The following is a 22,667-nucleotide window of genomic DNA, read 5'->3' as shown; positions in this document are numbered from 1 at the left end:
ATCAACCATAACTACCTCAAGAATCTCAAAGGATCTCCAACTTGGAGATACTGATGGAAAAGATGATGAAACATCAAGAGCTAACCAACAAGAACTATGAAGCTTCAATGAGGAATTTGGAAAGGCAGATTGGCCAATTGTCTAAGCAAACAGTGGCTGAAAGAGCACCCAATGCATTGCCAAGTGACACCATTCCCAACCCCAAGGAAGAATGTAAAGCCATCCAATTAAGGAGTGGAAAAACTTTGGTGAATGACATAGAAGCCACCAAGAAGCCAACAGAGAATGACAAGACCAGCAGTAAAGAGCAAGTGACAATTGAAGAAAAGAACCAAGAAAGGCTCAAGGAAAAAGAGGAACTTCAAGTTTCAAGGAAGGGGAAGCAGATTATGAAGGAGCCATCACAAGAACAGAGGAAGATAGTGAAGTCTTATAACCCTCCTTTGCCATACCCTCAAAGATTGCAGAAAGAAATCAAAGATCAACAGTTCCTCAAGTTCCTAGAAGTCTTTAAGAAGCTGGAGATCAATATTCCACTGGCTGAAGCTCTAGAACAAATGCCTCTGTATGTAAAATTCTTCAAAGAGCTCATCAATAAGAAAAGGAGCTGGAATGAAAAGGAAACAGTGATCCTGACATAAGAATGCAGTGCAATGATCCAAGAAGGCATCCCACCAAAGCTCAAAGACCCTGGGAGTTTCTTCCTACCTTGTACCATTGGTGACATAATCATTGACAAGGCACTGTATGATTTGGGATCCAGTATTAACCTCATGCCTCTGTCCATGATAAGAAGGCTATCTATAGACAAAGTGAAGCCTACACAGATGTCATTAGAGCTAGTGGATAGATCTCTGGTGATTCCCAAGGGGGTGATTGAAAATCTCTTGATCAGAGTAGGAAAATTCATATTTCCAGCAGACTTTGTAATCCTGGACTTAGAAGAAGAGGGGGATGATTCTATCATATTAGGAAGACCTTTCCTGACCATTGCAAGGGCCATCATTGATGTTGAACAAGAACAAATGACCTTAAGGGTAAATGATGAGAAGATCACCTTAAATGTCTTCCAGGAAGTACAACATACCGTTGAAGATAATAGGTTATTGAAATTAAATGAGTTGGATGAGTTTAGATTGGAAGCCTACGAAAATGCTAAGATATACAAGGAAAAAGATAAGAGATGACATGACAAAAGGATCTCAAAGAAGGAATTCAAACCAGGACAGCAAGTACTCTTGTACAACTCCAGACTCAATGTTTTCCCTGGCAAACTCAAGTCTAAATGGACTGGCCCCTACTTGGTGACAAAGGTTCTTCCTTATGGAAGCCTTTGAACTGCTAGATGAAGCCACAAAGAACAATTTCACAGCAAATGGTCACAGGGCAAAGCATTACTTGGGAAGCCATTGGGACAAAGAGAAGGAGATTCAGAAATTTAGCTAAGCAAGAATGAAGGATGTCAAGCTAGTGACATTAAAAGAGCACTTGTTGGGAGGCAACCCAACCAAAGGTAGTTTTCTTATCTTAACTATTTTAATAAGAAGGTTAAGTGGTTTTATCTGCATTGCAAGGAGCTAAGTTTGGTATTGCACACCAAAACAATTTAAGGGTGAATGAAGGATGCTAAGTTTGGTGTTCCACCAAAAATCTCATTTAAAAACACAATTCAACCCTCTGCATAGCTGGTTACTAGCTCCAAGCAATCAGGATAACCACTAAACCACTGTCTGTTTTCTAGTTTTAGCTGTATTACTTTCAACAAAAGCACAAAGTTTCATGTAATTGATGCAACATAGACAGTAGCAAGGGACTAAGTTTGGTGTTCCCCACCAAAGTAAGTTCAAGAAACTACAATAGTTCATGCATGCTAACCATTTGCCTAAGTGCTTGGAAAAACAAGCAACTTCTAATAATTATGCAGAAAGACATTCAACCTCTTGAAAGAATCATCACCAAAGGAAATGCAAAAGTAAAAGATGATGATGACAAAAGGAAAGCTGCAAGACACCCCTGAGAGGTTGTATTGTCACAAAATTCACGTTACCTTAAGATATTCTGAATGAGAAGTTACTGTTTACTTTGATGTTTAGTTCAAATAATGCAAACTTTGATGTCTGCACTAGTTTAAATGCTTCTTATCACTCAACTACTTTAAATTCATGTTTTGTCTCCATTTTTGCATCAATAAGAGAAAATGTTTGAAAAAGAAAGTGAGTGTCCAATGTTGTAGGAATTAGAATGAAACTTGTGGTGGTGATTGCTTGATTAAATGGAAAGCTCAATAATAAAAGCTGCATAATAGAGTGTTCTATGTAGTGTGAACTTGGTTGCTATCATAAAACCTTTTATTAATGAACATCCCTGGACATAAAGCAAAGTAAGAAAGAAAAAGAAAAGAAAAGTCAAGAATTGGCAAAGAAACAAACAATAAGGCTAGACACCAATAGCTTGGTCCTGAGGACATATGTCTGTGGTGCTTTTTGTACTAGGATATGCTTGGACAATTAGGTTTTGAGGAGTCTTTTAAAACTTGGTAACTTAGATTAACTAATCTAGGATTACCAACCGAAAGTCCATCATCAAGAGCAACCTAGATACAAAGCATTTAGTGATCCAAATGGATGCTGGGCATCAATGTTCCTAAGAGAATTTGTGAGCCAAGTGTCTGTAGTGAAGAAGTGTTGAGCAAAATTAAGCCAAAAGGCTGCTGCAACACTTGACACTGAGTTATCATTGAAAATAAGCTTTCTAAGCAAAAGAAAGAAGGAAAAACCAAAAAGGGATCAATCATAGAGCAAGGCATTATGACAGCAACTCTAGTGAATCCTCAAAGAAGCATTTCTTATCTATCAGCAAAAAATAATTGAGCTGCATTCTTGTCTACATAAAATCCCATGGTTCAAATTCTATTATCTGCTAAATAAGGACATGCTTCTGTGTTTCATTTTATTTCTTCTCAATGTTTAATGCTTGCTTGGGGACAAGTACGGTTTAAGTTTGGTGTTGTGATGACAAGTCATCTTATGCTAGTTTTACAAGCATTTTTCATTAGTTTCATTAGGTTTTATGCACTTTCTTGCACCATAAGTAAGTAATTGGAAGGGATTTTCATGATTATCTTGAATCAATCAAACATCATTCATTTTACACAAAATCATAGGTTTTATGCTAGAATTAATGGATTTATTAAAAGATGCAAAGATCTAGTGATTTTTGTGGGACTTTGATTAGTTGTTTGGTTGCTTGTAGGTGAAGAAATGATGGAAAGAGGAATTTTTGGCACACTTTTGAAGCTTGAGCACGCTTTGGACCTTAGGCCACGCTTTAAAAGCGTGGCCCATGACAATAAAAGCGTTGCACTCGAAGAAGGAACCAACATGCCAAGGCACAGCGTTCAAATAAGAGAATGCTACGTTGCCTTTCTTTCACTTTTTCGTGACATTCTTGGCAAAGAAGCAAGGCATGCACAAAGCAAAACAAAGGGGTAGCGTTTGGAAATGTGAACCTTGGCTTGGAAGCAAAGATCTTTGGCTAGCGTTCAAAGGAGTGAACGCGATGCGCACTCTCTTTCCCTTTTTCATGATGCTGGCCAAGGGAAGCAAAAAGCGCACCACACATGCGCTGGCAAAGGCTTGAAGACGTACCAAATTTGCTAGCCAAGGAAGGAGCGCTCAAAAATTTGAGCGTAGCGCTCCTTTTTGCCAACTTCTTCGTGCCTCTCAGCCAAGGAAAGCAAGCAACCAAAGTAGCGTTCATAATTTGAACGTAGCGTTCAAAGAGTGAACGCTAGGCTATGGGTAAGGAGCAATGCACACAAGGGGAGCCACAAGGATGCAACGTAGCATTCACAAGACCAAACGGAGTGCTCCCCTGGAAGGTTCCTACACACCTTGACTCAATTGAACCGAAGCCAACCGGACCCATCCTTCCTAAAATCCAAAAACCAAAAGGCCCACTCCAAGCTTTGAAGACCAAAATAGAAAGTGTATAAATAGGATTAAGTTTGATTTGTAAAGGACCTTTAGCTCATTTTTTAGTTTTCACTTTTAATTTTCAATTGTTTTGAATTTGGGATTTGGGAATTAGATCTATTTTCTTTCTGTTTTCATTTTCTTTTCTTCTGCAACTTCTATTGTTTGTTCCTGGATTTGAATTGAGATTGAAGAGCTCCATTGATTCTAAATCTGAGAATCATCTTTGCTTTTCTTCTTAATTGTTCTAAGAATTGGATATGAGTTTAATTTTTTGTTTTCATTTTCTTTCTTCTGCAACTTCTGCTTTTGAGTTTTTGAATTGAGATTGAAGAATTCCATTGAATCTGGATCTCAGAATCATCTTTGCTTTTCTTTTATATAGTTTTGGGAATTGGAGAATTGGATCTAAGTTTTATTTACTGTTTTCCTTTTCATTTTTTCTGCAATTACTTTTCTGATTGGTCAAGGGAGCAATTGAGATCTAGATCTGCTTTCTAATCTCTTTGATCTTCTTCGATCTTCAATTTCTCTTTTAGAATTTCATAATTGAGTTAATTTTTCTTGCTGGTTGTTTCTTCAAGCAATTTTACATTTCTGTTTGACTGCTGACCTGAATTTCTTCACCTCAGAGATCTCTGATCTTCTTTGACTTTCAATTTCTTGTTGAATTCTAAATCCCAGTACCCAGATCCCTTTTACTCTTCAAGCAATTTACATTTTTTAGCAATTCAGATTCACAATTTACATTACTTGCACTTTAAGTTTCTGCAATGTCCTTTTCTTCCAATTTAAGCTTCAGCTCTTTTACTTTCTTTCTCTTTAAGTTACTTGCAATTTATCTCTTCTGCACTTTACTTTTTTGCCCAATTTACCTTCTGCACTTTTATTTTCTTGCAATTTATATTCTGTTAATTAAAATCACTCAAATCACAAATATTAGCTTAACTAAATTTATCACCTAACTAAAATTGCTCAATCCATCAATCCCTGTAGGATCGACCTCACTCTTGTGAGTAATTACTACTTGATGTGACCCGGTACACTTGCCGGTGAGTTTTGTGTGGAATCGTTTTTCCATCATCACCCTCACGCTTGCGCGTGCTTTTGCTTTTTCGACCATCGACGCATACGCGTCCTTTGCAGCGTTCTCTTAATAAGCGCTACGTTTGCTTAATGAGCGCTGCCCCACGCATGCGCATCATGTACGCGTGTGCATGAGTAGCAAAATCTCAATTCCGTGCTGATGAGCGGATAATTTATACCCTTTTTGGCATTGTTTTTACATAGTTTTTAGTATGTTTTAGTTACTCTTTATTATATTTTTATTGGTTTTTATTCAACAATCACATTTCTGGACTGTACTATGAGTTTGTGTGGTTTTCTGTGATTTCAGGTATTTTCTGGCTAAAATTGAGGGACTTGAGCAAAAATCTGATTCAGAGGCTGAAAAAGGACTGCAGATGCTGTTGGATTCTAACCCTCCTGCACTCGATATTAATTATCTGGAGCTACAGAAGCCCAATTGGCGCGCTCTCAATTGCGTTGGAAAGTAGACATCCTGGGCTTTCCAACAATATATAATCATATATACTTTGCCCGATATTTGATGGCCCAAACTGCTGTCCAAAGCCAGCGTAAAACTTTCTACCGTAAAACGCCCAAACTGGCACCAGAATTGGAGTTAAACGCCCAAACTGGCACCAAAGCTGGCGTTTAACTCCAGGAACATCCTATGCACGTGTAAAGCTCAATTCTCAGCCTAAGCACACACCAAGTGTGCCCCGGAAGTGGATTTCTGCACTATCTGCACTTAGTTACTCGTTTTCTGTAAACCCTAGTAACTAGTTTAGTATAAAAACTACTTTTAGAAATTTATTTTACATCTTTGGACGATCTTTTGATTGAGCTAATTATCTTTTCATGTTTGGAGGCTGGCCTCACGGCCATGCCTAGACCTCTTTCACTTATGTATTTTCTACGGTGGAGTTTCTGCACCCCATAGATTAAGGTGTGGAGCTCTACTGTTCTTCATGAATTAATGCAAGTACTATTGTTTTTCTTTCAATTCACGCCTACTTCTTCTCCAAGATATACTCTCGTACTTAATTCAGTTAAGTCAAAATGAAGGGGTGACCTGTGACAATCACCCAATCTTCGTTACTCACTTAGCCAAGATCCGCGTGCCTGACGACCACAAAGCGGTCTACATGATGTCCAACGTAGTCATTGGACGACAAATGGAGTATATTCTCTTGGATATTTAATACATGGACCGAGTCCATGAGATTAATATCTTCGTGGTATAGCTTGCTTCAAGCCGACAATCTCCGTGGGATCGACCCTTACTCACGTAAGGTTTATTACTTGGATGACCCAGTGCACTTGTTGGTTAGCTGTGCGGAGAATATGAAAAGTGTGAATCACGATTTCCATGCACCAAGTTTTTGGCGCTGTTGCTGGGGATTGTTCGAGTTTGGACAACTGACGGTTCATCTTGTTGCTTAGATTGGGTAACTTTATTTTATGTTTAAGCTTTTTATGTTTTTTATTTTTTATTTTCAAAAAAAAATACAAAAAAATTATATAGTTTTCGAAAAATTCAAAAAAAATATTCTTCAGTGTTTTTAAGAATGAATTCTAGAGTTTCAGATGATATGTGAAGCCTGGCTGGCTGCTAAGCCATGTCTAATCTTTTGGACTGAGGCTTCCACTTATCATTGCAGGAGCTTTTTGATTCCCATCAATTTGGCTGTTGTATGTAATGTTCTGCTAAAGCTTGGCTGGCCATTTGGCCATGTCTAATCTTTTGGACCAAAGCTTTCACATAAAGCTTGGCTGGCTGTTTAGCCATGTCTAAATTTTTGGACCGAAGCATTAGACTAACATTGCATGATTCCTGGAATTCTTATTAAAAGTTTTGAATTTCTTATTTTTCTTTTTCCAAATTAATTTTTGAAAAATACAAAAAAAAAATTAATAAAACCATAAAAACCAAAAATTTTGTGTTTCTTGTTTGAGTCTAGTGTCAAATTTTAAGTTTGGTGTCAATTGCATGTTTTTAATATTTCTTAAATTTTCGAAAATGCATGCATGTGTTCTTTCTTAATCTTCAATTTGTTCTTAAGGATTTTCTTTGTTTGATCTTTACATTTTCTTGTTTTGTATCTTTTCTTGCTTTTCCGATGCATTTTTGAATTACTAGTGTCTAAAGTTAAAAAAAAAAATTTAAGTTTGGTGTCTTGCATGTCTTTCTTTTCTTAAAAATTTTCAAAAATATGTTCTTGATTTTCATCTTGATCTTCAAAGTGTTCTTGGTGTTTATCTTGACATTCAAAGTGTTCTTGCATGTATTATTTGTTTTGATCTTAGTTTCTTATGTTTTGTGTCATTTTGGTGTTTTTCTCTCTCCTCATTAAAGATTTAAAAATAAAAAATAATATCTTTCACTTATCGTACTCATAATTTTCGAAATTTTGAATTGATTTGGTAAAAAATTTTTAAAATTAGTTCTTTCTTGTTAGTCAAGTCAAAATTTCAATTTAAAAATTCTATCTTTTCAAATCTTTTTCAAAAATCAAATCTTTTTCATTGTTCTTTCCTGTTTTTCGAAAATTTTTAAAATTAATTTTCAAAATTTTTTTCTTAATTTTATTTCATATTTTCGAAATTATTGCTAGCAATTAATATTTTGATTTAAAAACTTCAAATTGTTACTTGCCTATTACGAAAGGATCAATCTTTATATTCTAGAATCATATCTTTTAATTTCTTGTTAGTCAAGTAATCAACTTTAATTTCAAAAATCAAATTCTTTTAATTTCCAATTCAAATCTTTTTCAGAATGATTTTCAATCATATCTTTTTCAAAATTTAATTTCAAAATCCTTTTCTAACTTCTTATCTTTTCAAAATTGATTTTCAAACATTTTTCAATTAACCACTTGACTTTTTGTTTGTTTTACTATTTCTTATCTTTTTCAAAACCACCTAACTACTTTTTTCTCTCTCTTATTTTCAAAAAAACTAACCACTTTTTCAAAATCCTTTTTAATTAACTAATTATTTTAAATTCTAATTTTATTTTATTTTCCTTCTTAGATTCGAATTCTAATTAATAATTAAAATAAAAACAAAAATATTTTTCTTTTCTTTTAAATTAAAAAAAAGACTTCGAATATTCTTCTCTCTCTCATCTCTTTCTATTTATTTTATTTATTTACTAACACTTCTCTTCTTCTTAAAAAAATTCGAACCCTCTCCCTCTCTCTGTGTTCGAATTCTTCTTATTTCCCTTCTTCATTCTACTCTTCTACTCACATAAAGGAATCTCTATACTGTAACATAGAGGATTCCTCTTCTTCTCTATTTTCTTCTTTTTCATATGAGCAGGAACAAGGATAAGAACATTCTTGTTGAAGCTGATCCGGAACCTAAAAAGACTCTAAAGAGGAAGCTAAGAGAAGCTAAAGCACAATACTCTGGAGAGGACCTAACAGAAATTTTCGAAAAAGAAGAAATTATGGCAGCCGAAAACAACAACAATGGTGGAGATGCAAGGAAGATGCTTGGTGACTTTACTGCACCCTCTTCTGACTTCTATGGAAGAAGCATCTCAATTCTTGCAATTGGAGCAAACAACTTTGAGCTTAAGCCTCAATTAGTTTCTCTAATGCAACATAATTGCAAGTTTCATGGACTTCCATTGGAAGATCCTCATCAGTTCTTAGCTGAATTCTTCCAAATCTGTGACACTGTTAAGACCAATGGGGTTAATCCTGAGGTCTACAGACTTATGCTTTTCCCATTTGCTGTAAGAGATAGAGCTAGGATATGGTTGGACTCACAACCTAAAGAAAGCCTGAACTCTTGGGAAAATTTGGTCAATGCTTTCTTGGCCAAATTCTTTCCACCTCAAAAGTTGAGCAAGCTTAGAGTAGAAGTCCAGACCTTCAGACAGAAGGAAGGTGAATCCCTCTATGAAGCTTGGGAAAGATACAAACAACTGATCAGAAGGTGTCCTTCTGACATGTTTTCAGAATGGAGCATCTTATGTATATTCTATGATGGTCTGTCTGAATTGTCCAAGATGTCATTATATCACTCTGCTGGTGGATCTCTTCATCTGAAGAAGATGCTTGCAGAAGCCCAGGTACTCATTGAGATGGTTGCAAATAACCAGTTCATGTATACTTTTGAATAAAATCCTGTGAATAATGGGATGACTCAGAAGAAAGGAGTTCTTGAGATTGATACTCTGAATGCCATATTGGCTCAGAACAAAATATTGAATCAGCAAGTCAATATGAATTCTCAGAGTCTGTCTGGAATGTAAGGTGCATCAGGTAGTACTAATGAAGCTTCCTCTGAAGAAGAAGTTTATGACCCTGAGAATCCTACAATGGAATAGGTGAATTACATGGGAGAATCCTATGGAAACACCTATAATCCTTCATGGAGGAATCATCCTAATTTCTCATGGAAGGATCAACAGAAGCCTAATCAAGGCTTCAATAATAATTGTGGGAGAAATAGGTTTGGCAATAGCAAGCCTTTTCCATCATCTTCTGAGCAACAAACAGAGAATTCTAAGCAGAGCACTTTGACTTAGCAACCATAGTCTCTGATCTATCTAAGACCACTCTTAGTTTCATGACTGAAACAAGGTCCTCCATTAGAAATTTGGAGGCACAAGTGGGTCAACTGAGTAAAAGAGTGACTGAAACTCCTCCTAGTACTCTCCCAAGCAATACAGAAGAGTATCCAAAAAGAGAGTGCAAGGCCATAAACACGTCCAACATGGCCGAACCTGTAGAGGAGGGAAATGCAGTGATTTCCACTAAGGAAGACCTCAATGGACGTCTACTGGCCACTAAGAAGTTCCCCAATGAGGAACCAAAGGAATCTGAGGCTCATATAGCGACCATAGAGATTCCACTGAACTTACTGTTGCCATTCATGAGCTCTGATGAGTATTCTTCCTCTGAAGAGGATGAAGATATTATTGAAGAGCAAGTTGCTCAATATTTAGGAGCAATCATGAAGCTGAATGGCAAGTTCTTTGGTAATGAGACTTCGGAGGATGAACCTCCATTGCTCATCAATGAACTGAATACCTTGGTTCAACAGAAATTACCTCAGAAGAAACTGGATCCTAGAAAGTTCTTAATACCTTCAATCATAGGCACCATGACCTTTAAGAAGGCTCTGTGTGACCTTGGTTCAAGTATAAACCTCATGCCACTCTCTATAATGGAGAAACTAGGGATCTTTGAGGTACAAGCTGCAAGAATCTCACTAGAGATGGCAGACAATTCAAGGAAACAGGCTTATGGACTCGTAGAGGATGTCTTAGTAAAGGTTGAAGGTTTTTACATCCCTGCTGATTTCATAATCCTAGACACTGGGAAGGATGAAGATGAATCCATCATCCTTGGAAGACCCTTCCTAGCCACAGCAAGAGCTGTGATTGATGTGGACAGAGGAGAGTTAGTCCTTCAATTGAATAAGGACCACCTTGTGTTTAAGGCTCAAGGATCTTCTTCTGTAACCATGGAGAAGAAGCATGAAAAGCTTCTCTCAATAAAGAGTCAAACAGAGCCCCCACACTCAACTTCTAAGTTTGGTGTTGGGAGGCCATCATCAAGCTCTGAGTCTCTGTTAAGCTATTTAAGAGCTCACTATCAAGCTATTGACATTAAAGAAGCGCTTGTTGGGAGGCAACCCAATGTGATTTAATTATATTCATTTATATTCCATTGTTATTTTATGTTTTCTTTAGGTTGATGATCATGTGAAGTCATAAAAACAACTGCAGAATTAAAGCAAAAATGAAAAATAGCATAAAAATAGAACACCCTGAAGGACAGGTTTACTGGCATTTAAACACCAGTAAGGATAGCAGAATGGGCGTTTAACGCCCAGCCTGGCAGCATTCTGGGCGTTAAACGCCAGAATGGGTAGCACTCTGGGCGTTTAACACCAGAAAGGGGTGCCTGGCGTCTGGCTGGCGTTAAATACCAGAAATGGCAGGCAGACTGGCATTTAACGCTAGGAAAGGTAGCAGAGTTGGCGTTTAATGCCAGAATTGGCACACTGAGGGCGTTTGAACGCCAGAATGGTGCAGGGAGCAGAATTCCTTAACACCACAGGATCTGTGGACCCCACAGGATCCCCACCTACCCTACCTCTTCTTCTCTCCTCTTCCCACCTTTCCATAACACTCTTCCCCAATTACCCTTGACCAATCCCATCAATAACTCTTCCCCAAATACCCTTCACCTATCAAATCTTACCCTCTTTTCCATAATCTCTTCACCACTCACATCCATCCATAATAAAACCACACCTACCTCTCTTCCCTCCCAAACCCACCCCTTCATGACCGAATTCCCTCTCTCTCCTACCCTACAAATAACCCTCCTCACTACCTTCAATTTCACACATCATACACACTACTCCCCCTCTAGGCCGAACCACACCCCCGTCCATCTCCTCCATTTCTTCTTCTTCTACTCCTTTCTCTTCTTCTTTTTACTCGAGGGCGAACAAACCTTTTAATTTTGGTGTGGGAAAAAGCTCTGCTTTTTTTATTTTTCGATAACCATTAATGGCACCTAAGGCCAGAGAAACCTCTAGAAAGAGGAAAGGGAAGGCAATTGCTTCCACCTCCGAGTCATGGGAGATGGAGAGATTCATCTCAAAAGCCCATCACTAAGGAAGAGGATGGAGCAAACAAGAGAGCCCACTCATGGACCTCAACAAGAGCATGAGGAAATTCCTCATCAAGAAATCCCTGAGATGCCTCAAGGGATGCACTTTCCTCCACAAAACTATTGGGAGCAAATCAACACCTCCAAAGGAGAATTTCCAACATGGGGTAACTAAGGATGGACCACCAAGAGCACTCCATTATCCTCCATGAAATCAGAGAGGACCAAAAGGCCATGAGAGAGGAGCAACAAAGGCAAGGAAGAGACATAGAGGAGCTCAAGCACTCCATAAGATCTTCAAGAGGAGGAACTAGCCGCCATCACTAAGGTGGACCCGTTCTTTAATTTCCTTGTTCTTATTTTTTTGTTTTTCGAAATTTATGCTTTATGTTTTGTCTATGTTTGTGTCTTTATTACATGATCATTAGTGTTTAAGTATCTATGTCTTAAAGCTATAAATGTCCTATGAATCCATCACCTTTCTTAAAATGAAAAATGTTTTAATTGTAAAAGAACAAGAGGTACATGGATTTCAAATTTTATCTTGAAATTAGTTTAATTATATTGATGTGGTGGCAATACTTTTTGTTTTCTGAATGAATGCTTGAACAGTGCATATTTTTGAATTTGTTGTTTATGAATGTTAAAATTGTTGGCTCTTGAAAGAATAATGAAAAAGGAGAAATGTTATTGATAATCTGAAAAATCATAAAATTGATTCTTGAAGCAAGAAAAAGCAGTGAAAAGCAAGGCTTGCGAAAAAAAATGGCGAAAAAAAATAAAAAAAAAGAAAGAAAAAGAAAAAGCAAGCAGAAAAAGCCAATAGCCCTTTAAATCAAAAGGCAAGGGTAAAGAGGATCCAAGGCTTTGAGCATTAATGGATAAGAGGGCCCAAAGGAATAAAATCCTGGCCTAAACGGCTAAATCAAGTTGTCCCTAACCATGTGCTCGTAGCGTGAAGGTGTCAAGTGACAAGCTTGAGAGTGAGCAGTTAAAGTCATGGTCCAAAGCAAAAAAAAAGAGTGTGCTTAAGAGCTCTGGGAATCTCTAACTGGGGACTCTAGCAAAGCTGAGTCACAATCTGAAAAGGTTCACCCTGTTATGTGTCTGTGGCATTTATGTATCCGGTGGTAATATTGGAAAACAAAATGCTTAGGGTCACGGCCAAGACTCATAAAGTAGCTGTGTTCAAGAATCAACATACTGAACTAAGAGAATCAATAACACTATCTGAATTCTGAGTTCCTATGGAAGCCAATCATTCTGAACTTCAAAGGATAAAATGAGATGCCAAAACTGTTCAGAGGCAAAAAGGCTACTAGCCCTGCTCATCTAATTGGAACTAAGTTCATTGATAAGTTTGGAATTTATTGTATTTTCTCTTCTTTTTATCCTATTTTGTTTTTTGTTGCTTGGGGACAAACAACAATTTAAGTTTGGTGTTGTGATGAGCGGATAATTTATACCCTTTTTGGCATTGTTTTTACATAGTTTTTAGTATGTTTTAGTTACTTTTTATTATATTTTTATTGGTTTTTATTCAAAAATCACATTTCTGGACTTTACTATGAGTTTGTGTGTTTTTCTATGATTTCAGGTATTTTCTGACTGAAATTGAGGGACCTGAGCAAAAATCTGATTTAGAGGCTGAAAAAAGACTACAGATGCTGTTGGATTCTGACCCTCCTGCACTCGAAATGGATTTTCTGGAGCTACAGAAGCCCAATTGGTGCGCTCTCAATTGCATTGGAAAGTAGACATCCTGGGCTTTCCAACAATATAGTCCATACTTTGCCCGAGATTTGATGGCCCAAACTGGCGTCCAAAGCCAGCCTAAAACTTTCTGGCATAAAACGCCCAAACTAGCACTAGAATTGGAGTTAAACGCCCAAACTGGCACCAAAGCTGGCGCTTAACTCCAGGAACAGCCTATGCACGTGTAAAGCTTAATGCTCAGCCCAAGCACACACCAAGTGGGCCCCGGAAGTGGATTTCTACAATATCTGTACTTAGTTACTTATTTTCTGTAAACCCTAGTAACTAGTTTAGTATAAAAACTATTTTTAGAGATTTATTTTAAATCTTTGGACGATCTTTTGATCGAGCTAATTATCTTTTCACGTTTGGAGGCTGGCTTCACGGCCATGCCTAGACCTCTTTCACTTATGTATTTTCTACAGTGGAGTTTCTGCACCCCATAGATTAAGGTGTGGAGCTCTGCCGTTCTTCCTGAATTAATGTAAGTACTATTGTTTTTCTTTCAATTCACGCCTACTTCTTCTCCAAGATATACTCTCGTACTTAATTCAGTTAAGTCAGAATGAAGGGGTGACCCGTGACAATCACCCACTCTTCGTTACTCGCTTAGCCAAGATCCGCGTGACTGACGACCACAAAGCGGTCTATATGATGTTCAACATAGTCATTGGATGACACCTGGAGTATATTCTCTTGGATATCTAATACACGGACCGAGTCCATCAAATTAATATCTTCGTGGTATAGGCTAGAATTATTGGCAGCATTCCTGGGATCCGGAAAGTCTAAACCTTGTCTATGGTATTCCGAGTAGGATCCGGGAAGGGATGTCTGTAAAGAGCTTCAAACCTGCGAATGTTGGGCGCAAGTGAAAGTCTGCAAAAGGATCAATGGATCCTATTCCGATGCTAGCGGGAACCGACAGATGATTAGCCATGCGGTAGCTGTACCTGGTATTTTTCATCCGAGACGAGAAATCCGACAGTTGATTAGCCATGCAGAAACCGTAGAAGACCATTTTCACTGAGAGGATCCTACAGCTTGCCATGGAAGGAAGTAACGCATAATTGGAAGAAGGCAATAGAAAAGCAGAGGTTCAGAAGCAACAAAGTATCTCCAAACGTTTATCTGAAATTCCCACCAATGAATTACATAAGTAACTTTATCTTATTTTATGATTTATTTATATTTTAATTATCAAATCCTCATAAACAATTGAATCTGCCTGACTGAGATTTACAAGATGACCATAGCTTGCTTTAAGCCGACAATCTCCGTGGGATCGACCCTTACTCACGTAAGGTTTATTACTTGGACGACCCAGTGCACTTGCTGGTTAGTTGTGCGGAGATGTGAAAAGTGTGAATCACGATTTTCGTGTACCACATGCTTCGGCGCTAGCCACGCGTGCGCGTTCTTTGTCCTGGGTGCACCATCGATCTATACGCGTCAAGCACGCGTGCGCGTCGTTTGCAAAACTTTGCCTCCAAATTTTAATCTGCCCAAAAACTCTGAGTAAATGAACGTAGCTCTCTCTTTTGAAAACGAGCGCCAAACACTTCCACACGTACGCGTGAATGACGCGTACGCTTGGGTCTTCAAAATTTGCCCCTGTCGCGGAAGCATCTTATGCGCGTGCGCATCGCTTACTGAGCGTGGCGTTCTTTCTTTGAACTCAATGTTACTCTGCTCTGCCCTTCTTCCTCTTCATTTTTCACCTAAAATTAACCAAACAAATACATCAAAGCCTTGGCATGATCATCAAATCTTGCATCTTTTATATTATCAACTAAATCTTGCAAGAAATCTAATGAGAATGCATAAAATTACCAATGTTTGATTGAATCAAGACAAACATGAAATTCTCACTCAAACACTTATTTGTTGCGTAAAAATGAATGAAAACCAAGTAAAAACTAATGAAATAGACTTGTGAAACTAGCCTAAGATGACTTGTCATCACAACACCAAACTTAAATTTTGCTTGTCCCCAAGCAAGGGGTAAAGCATAAGGAAAATTAATGGAAGCAGGGAAGTATATAAGCCCTTTATTGGAAGACACTAAATACTAATTGATGGGGTTTTCATGCATGGTATCTTATAGACTTTTATTCTATGACTGAGACATCAACACTCCTTTGGATCCTTACTTGAATTACAAAAAAAATGAGACTTGCTATTGCTTGGTCCTTAGTTTTTCTTGTTCTCTTTCTTGGCTGAGATTTATTGTTTGCTGAGGCTTAATGCTACGTCGTAAGGCAGCTTTTTAGAATAAGCTTTCAGCCCTAGTTGGTTCAAGATGCTAGGTGTTGAAACACCCCTATGGGCTTACTTGCTCAAGCCTCTCCTTAGCACACACCCATCATAGGCATTTAGCTCTATTTTGTTCTTTGGAAATTGATGCCCAGCACCTCTTTGGGTTACTAAATGCTTTGTCTCAAAGTAGCTCTTGATGGTAGACTTTTGGTTGGCAATCCTGGGTTAGTTAACCTAAGATGCCGGGTGATGAAGCACCCCTTAGAACCTAGTTATCCAACCTTATCTTTGTACAAGAACATCACAGGCATTTATCCAAATTTCCAGCCATTAGTGCCCAGCCTTTTTTATTTCTTTTTGTTTCTTTCTTTTTCTTTTTGTTTCTTTTATTTTGGACCTTTTTTCATTTGTCAAGTCTCATGAAATGCAACTCCAGTTCATATCACACAGTCATGCTCACATTCAGCCTTATTTATAAATCAACTAATGAACCAGCACATACCAACACATAACCTTATTCTGTCCCATATCATACTAGACTTTTACTCAGTCTCTATCTCAGAATTATTTTTCTTTTATTCAAGCATGAGAAACAAAGCATATAATTCAAGTAAGATGAAAGTGAATCAAGCACTTAGACTAGCAAGCCACAACAGCATGAAAACAAACAAACAGTAAATAAATCTAAGATGACACTACTCAACAAGGGACATTTGCACTTTCAATTAACATGTTTAAGCTAAAGTCAGTCAGAGAATAATACAACCACTTGGAATCCATTTTTTTCTCTGTGTCATCACCATTGTTGGGTTCCATATCCTTCCTTTGTTCATCTACATGATGATGTATCTTTCTTTCCAAGAGATTGAATGACTTTCTACAATAGATATTGAAAGTTGCTTGTTCTCCAAGCACTTGAGAGACAGTTAGCATGCATGTATGCTTGTGATTCTCTGAACCTAAGTTGGTGTGGGAATGATGAAGGGAAAAATGATTCCAACACAAAACTCACCGGCAAGTGTACCGGGTCGCATCAAGTAGTAATAACTCACAAGATTGAGATCGATCCCACAGGGATTGATGGATTGAGCAATTTTAGTTTGGTGATGAATTTAGTTAAGCAAATATTTGATGAATTGAGTGATTTTGATTGCCAGAACGTAAATTGCAAGTAATTAAATGTGCAGAAGGTAAATTGTGCAAAAAAATAGAGTGCAGAAGGTAAATTGATTGAATCTAAAGATGCAGAAAAGGTAAATTGCAAGTAACTTAAAGAACAAGATAGTAAAAGAGCTGAAACTTAAATTGCGAGAAAATTAAATTGCAAAAACTTAAAGTGCAAGAAAGGTAAATTGCTGAATCTAAATTGCTAAGAAATGTAAATTACTTGAAGAGTAAAAGGGATTTGGGTGCTAGGATTTGGAATTGAACAATAAATTGCAAATTAAAGTAAATCAGAGAGCTATGAGATGCAAGAACTCAAATCTGGATCTCAGTAGTAAGAACAGAAATGTAAAATTGCTTGAAGCAACAAATTAACAAGAAAGCTTAAATCAATTGTAAAATTCTAAAAGAGAAATCGAAGATTGAAGAAGAGCAATGAGATTAGCAATCAGATATAGACCTCAATTACTCCCTTGATCAAACAGAAAAGAAATTTGCCGAAGAAAATGAAGATGAAAATAGCAGAGAAGATTAAAATCCAATCCTTAGATCAATTGAGAAGAAAAGGAAGAGATGATTCTCAGAATTTGAATCAATGGAGCTCGTTAGTCTCAATTCAAGATCCAAAGCAGAAAAGTAGAAGTTCCAGAAGAAAAGAAAATGCAGAAAGAAAACCAGATCCAATTCCCAAATCCCAAATTCAAAACAAATGAAAATAAAAAGTGAAAACTAAAAATGAGCTAAAGGTCTTTTTTTACAAATCAAATTAACTCCTATTTATACACTTTCTATTTTTAATTTTCAAAACATGGAGTAGGCTTTTCAAATTGGTGAAGAAGTGGGTCCAAGATGGTATTTGATTGAAAATGGACCAAGGGTGCACTTGTTTGAAAATGGGTTGGAGCTATGCTCCAGTGGAGCGCTCAGTTAGAATTGTGAACGTAGCACAACACATGCTGCCTTGGTTCCCCTTTCGAGCTTTGGCTGCTCCCCTTTGTGCCAATTTCCTCTTGGTGTAGCGCTCGGTGAAGAGATGCGAACGTAGCGCTCCCTTGGAGCGTGGTTCCCTCTTCGATCCTTAGTGCTACCATTTTGTGAGCACTATGCTTTGCTTTTCTTGCTGAGCCATGCCCAAAAACGCTGGCCTTGATAGATGAGCGCTCCATTGGGATCTTCGAGCGCTATGCCTTGTTGCGCCTTGCTCTCCTTCCCTCTAATGTGCGAAAACGTTCATTCAAATGAAGGTAGCGCTCACTTATTCGGGTGCCAGTGCCTTGGTCTGTGGCACTTCTCACTAGCGTTCATTCTTTGAACGCTCTGCTCACTCTTTGAGCGCTACATGCCTTTACTTCCTTAAGCGCTGGCCTTGTTCCTTGGTTGAGTGCTACGCTTTTACGGCCATGGCCATGCTTTGGTAAGGCACGCTTTCATGGTTCTTTCTTTTCTTCACTATTTCTTCACCTACAAGCAACTAAACAAACATGTCAAAGTATCACCAAATTCACAAGGTTTCTAAATCATTCATAAAATCAATTAATTCTAGCTTAAACCCTATGCTTTTGTGTCAATTAAATGATGGTTGATTGGTTTAACATAACCATGAAAATCCACTCCAAATCACTTACTTATTGTGCAAGAAAGTGCATAAAACCTAATGAAACAAGTGAAAAATGCTTGAAAAGCTAGCGTAAGATGACTTGTCATCACAACACCAAACTTAAATCTTGCTTGTCCCTAAGCAAGCACTAAACATAAGAAGTAATGAAATGAAATAGAGAAGCATACATGTCCTTATTTAGCAGATAATTGAACTTGGTTCATGGGGTTTTATGCAGACAAACGTAGCTCAATTATTCTTAGCTATCTGATATGGAATATCTCTTTGATGGTTCACTAGAGTTGCTGCTATAATGCCTTGCTTTTTGATTGATCCCTGTTAGCTTTTTCTTTCTTTCTTTTGATTAGAAAGCTTATTTCTTAATGAAAGCTTGGTGGCAAGTGTTGCAGCAGCCTTTTGGCTCAATTTTTGCTCAACACTTCTTCACCACAGACACTTGGCTCACAATTTCTTCCTAGGAACATTGATGCCCAACATCTCTTTGGATTACTAAATTCTTTGTAACTAGGTTGCTCTTGATAATAAACTCTCGGTTGGCAATCATAGATTAGTTAATCCATGTGGCCATGTTTTGAAATACTCCTCAGAACCTAATTATTCAAGCATATCCTAGTACAAAAGCACCACAGGCATATGTCCTAAGGTCCAAGCTATTGGTGTCTAGCCTTATTGTTTGTTTCTTTGCCAATTCTTGGCTTTTCTTTTCTTTTTCTTTCTTACTTTGATCATTCTCAAGGGGGATATTCATTAATAAAAGGCTTTATAGCAGCACCCTAATTCACACTTCAGGGAACATTTTATTATGTAGCTTTTATTATTAAGCTAATCATTAAATCAAACAAGTACCACCACTGAATTTCATTCTAATTCCTACAACATTGGACAATCACTTTCTATTTCAAACATTTTTCTTTTAGTCATGAAGAAGGGAACAAAATAGAATTTAAGCAAATGATTGATAACAAGCACAATGCAGATCACTTGTAAGAAAACTACTTAGAATATGAAGGTGCAAAACATAAAGCATTTGGAGGCATATCATATTTCAGGTATGCATCATCCTTATTTAATTGAAAAACATAAAAGAAGCTCCACCACCTCCTAATTGTCGTGCTCCTTGCTCCTACTTGACTCTCCTTTCTTCTTCCTCTTCTTGGTTGCATCTTGAGGTTCTTCAACAGGGCACCTTCGATCCCAAATAGGGTCCATCAGACCTGAGAGTCCAGCCTCCTCCAACCCATGCTGCATATGTGCTGCATGTTGCTTGGTTCTTGCTCTCTGATGGTCTACCAACTCTTGGCATTGCTCAAATGGCTTGATTTGTGGGTTCAATGCTGGCATGCTATGGACTACATAATCTAACTTTGATTGGGTTTCTATATCATACTCCATTCTATCCACGTGTCTATGCTCTCCAATAGTATGATATATGTTCTTCCACTGATACAGATTCTGAGTGTATTCCCCATACTTGGCCTGTCGCAAAGACAATCTATTATATTATTCTTGAAAATTTGCTGATTGTTCCCTTTGCCCATCAAGAATATTTGTTTGAAATTCTTGTTGTTGAGCCATCATTTGTTGCTGCCATTTCTTTTGTCGTTCCATCATTTGGCGCTGCCAATTCTCTTGTTGCTCTCGATCCTTCAGATACTGCTCCTGTTGCCTCAAATATTGTTCTTGATGTTGCTCCTGTGCTCTCACGAATTACTGAGACATTTCTTCAATGGCTCTCTGTATTTGACTCAAATTCAGTGCACTAGAAGCTTGCTCTTCCTCCACTTGTGGTCTTCTTCTTCTTCCTTGGGATCTTCTTTCCTCTTGATTGTCATCATCAGTAGTACGTTCCATGCTTTGCCTTGTGATTCCTCTGCCTCCTTTTACCTTCTCTGTATCATCATCTTCAAATAGTACCCTAGCCCTGTTGTACAGCCTCAGAGTAGTGCTTGGGTGACCAAGCCTACTTGATTCGCTTGTATTCTCAGCCATCTCCTGAATGCTGTCTGCTATGAGCTGTGAGAGGTTGATTTCTCCTCCCTTTAAGATGCAATATGTCAGGATAGCTCGCTGGATTGTGACTTCTAAGGTGTTTGCAGTAGGGAGTATAGACCTCCTCACTATCTCATACCAACCTTTGGCCTCAGGTATGAGATCTATTCTTTTCAAGTGGCTTGGAGCTCCCTCTGAGTCCCTTTCCCAGTCTCTATCTTCAAAGCATAGCCCATGTAATATCTCGTCAGGGTCATTCTCACCCTGCAATCTTTCTTCAAAGCTAAGCTCTCCATAGGTTATTACTCTCAACTGTAGGGCCCTCATGACTGATGGTGGACTAAAATCTACCTCAACACCCCTGACATAGCTCTTATAAGGAGGGTTGTCTTGGCTTGTCTTCCCCTAGCATTTGCGTAGAATTCTCTTATCATGACTGCACTGATGTCTGTGAAAGGTTCACACAAAAGCTCACACCTCCTTTCCCGGGTAATTCTTCTCATGATAGGATACTCTCCATCCCTCAGTCTAAAGCCCATTTCTGGAATGACGTGCTTTGATTCCATGAGCCTATGATACCTTGATTCATGAAACTGAGACTTAAATCTCTTTGTATCATAAGTTGAAGTGATGCCAGGGCATCTTGGCCAGTTTTACTGACCTTTTCTTTATTGTTTTTAGGTTAGTTTCATGCATTCCCTTAGGAAATAAGCTAATTTTGGGTAGATATTCACTTACACCTTGATTCAAGCATACATTGTGTATTTTACATTATATCATGAGGATTTTGCATGAGTTTAGTGACAAATTGTATGTTGCATTACCCATGACTTGGACTAGAACTTTGATGCACTCTATTGCTTGATTTCAGGACCAAAGGAAGCAAGGAATGGGAGGTAACTTGCAAAGTTAATGAGAAAAGTGATTGCCAAATACGCTCTCGAAGCCATCATTGACCACGTTAAGAGTCACGTTAACTAAGTGATGCCAGGGCATCTTGGCCAGTTTCACTGACCTTTTCTTTACTGTTTTTAGGTTAGTTTCATGCATTTCTTTAGGAAATAAGCTAGTTTTGGGTTAATATTCACTTATGCCTTGACTCAAACATACATTGTGCATTTTACATGATTTCATGAGGATTTTGCATAAGTTTAGTGACAAATATTATGTTGCATCACTCATGACTTGGACTAGAGCTTTGATGCACTTTGTTGCTTGATTTCAGGACCAAAAAGAAGCAAGAAAAGGGGAGGTAACTTGCAAAGATTAATGAGAAAAGTGATTGCCAATAACACTCTCAAAAAAAGCCATCAATGCCCACATTAGAGAGTCACGTTAACCAAGTTAACGTGAACTCTAACGTGGAAAAAAGAAGTTGAGCCAACGTTAGTGACACTCAACATTGTCACTAACGTTGGCAATTACTCATAAGTGGCCACGTTAGAAGCCACGTTAACCTAGTTAACGTGGCCTCTAACGTTAAGGGGGAGGGAGAGAAGCCAACGTTAGTGACACTCAACATTGTCACTAACGTTGGCCTATGGTGCTAAGTACCACGTTAACTCCCACGTTAACTTGGTTAACGTGGGAACTAACGTAGAGGATGAAGAGTTGTTGACAACGTTAGTGACACTCAACATTGTCACTAACGTTGAAGCAACCACACAACCCCCAAAAGTCACGTTAACTTCCACGTTAACTTGGTTAACGTGGAAGCTAACGATGAGAAATGAAGGATGAGCCAACGTTAGTGACACTCAACATTGTCACTAACGTTGGGATGGCTAAAAGATGGCCACGTTAGAAGCCACGTTAACCTAGTTAACGTGGACTCTAACGTGAGACCTAGGGGCACATTGGAACGTTAGTGACAATGTTGAATATCACTAACATTCTCGAAGGATGGCAAAGGCCACGTTAGAAGCCACGTTAACATAGTTAACGTGAGCTTTAACGTGAAGCAAGAAGGGGCACACTGGAACGTTAGTGACAATGTTGAGTGTCACTAACGTTCTCGAAGGATGACAAGGCAACGTTAAAAGCCACGTTAACCTAGTTAACGTGGGTTTTAACGTGAGGCAAAAGGGGTGCATTGGAACGTTAGTGACAATGTTAAGTGTCACTAACGTTCCCGAACTTGGACTTTCACTAAATGATTAACACTCCTTACGCCCTGAGCTTAAATCTCTGCCCACT

The sequence above is a fragment of the Arachis ipaensis genome, chromosome B2 (assembly GCF_059453495.1).
Source record: "Arachis ipaensis isolate K30076 ecotype BB chromosome B2, ASM5945349v1, whole genome shotgun sequence".
NCBI lineage: Eukaryota > Viridiplantae > Streptophyta > Magnoliopsida > Fabales > Fabaceae > Arachis > Arachis ipaensis.
This window is presented reverse-complemented; position numbering follows the sequence as displayed.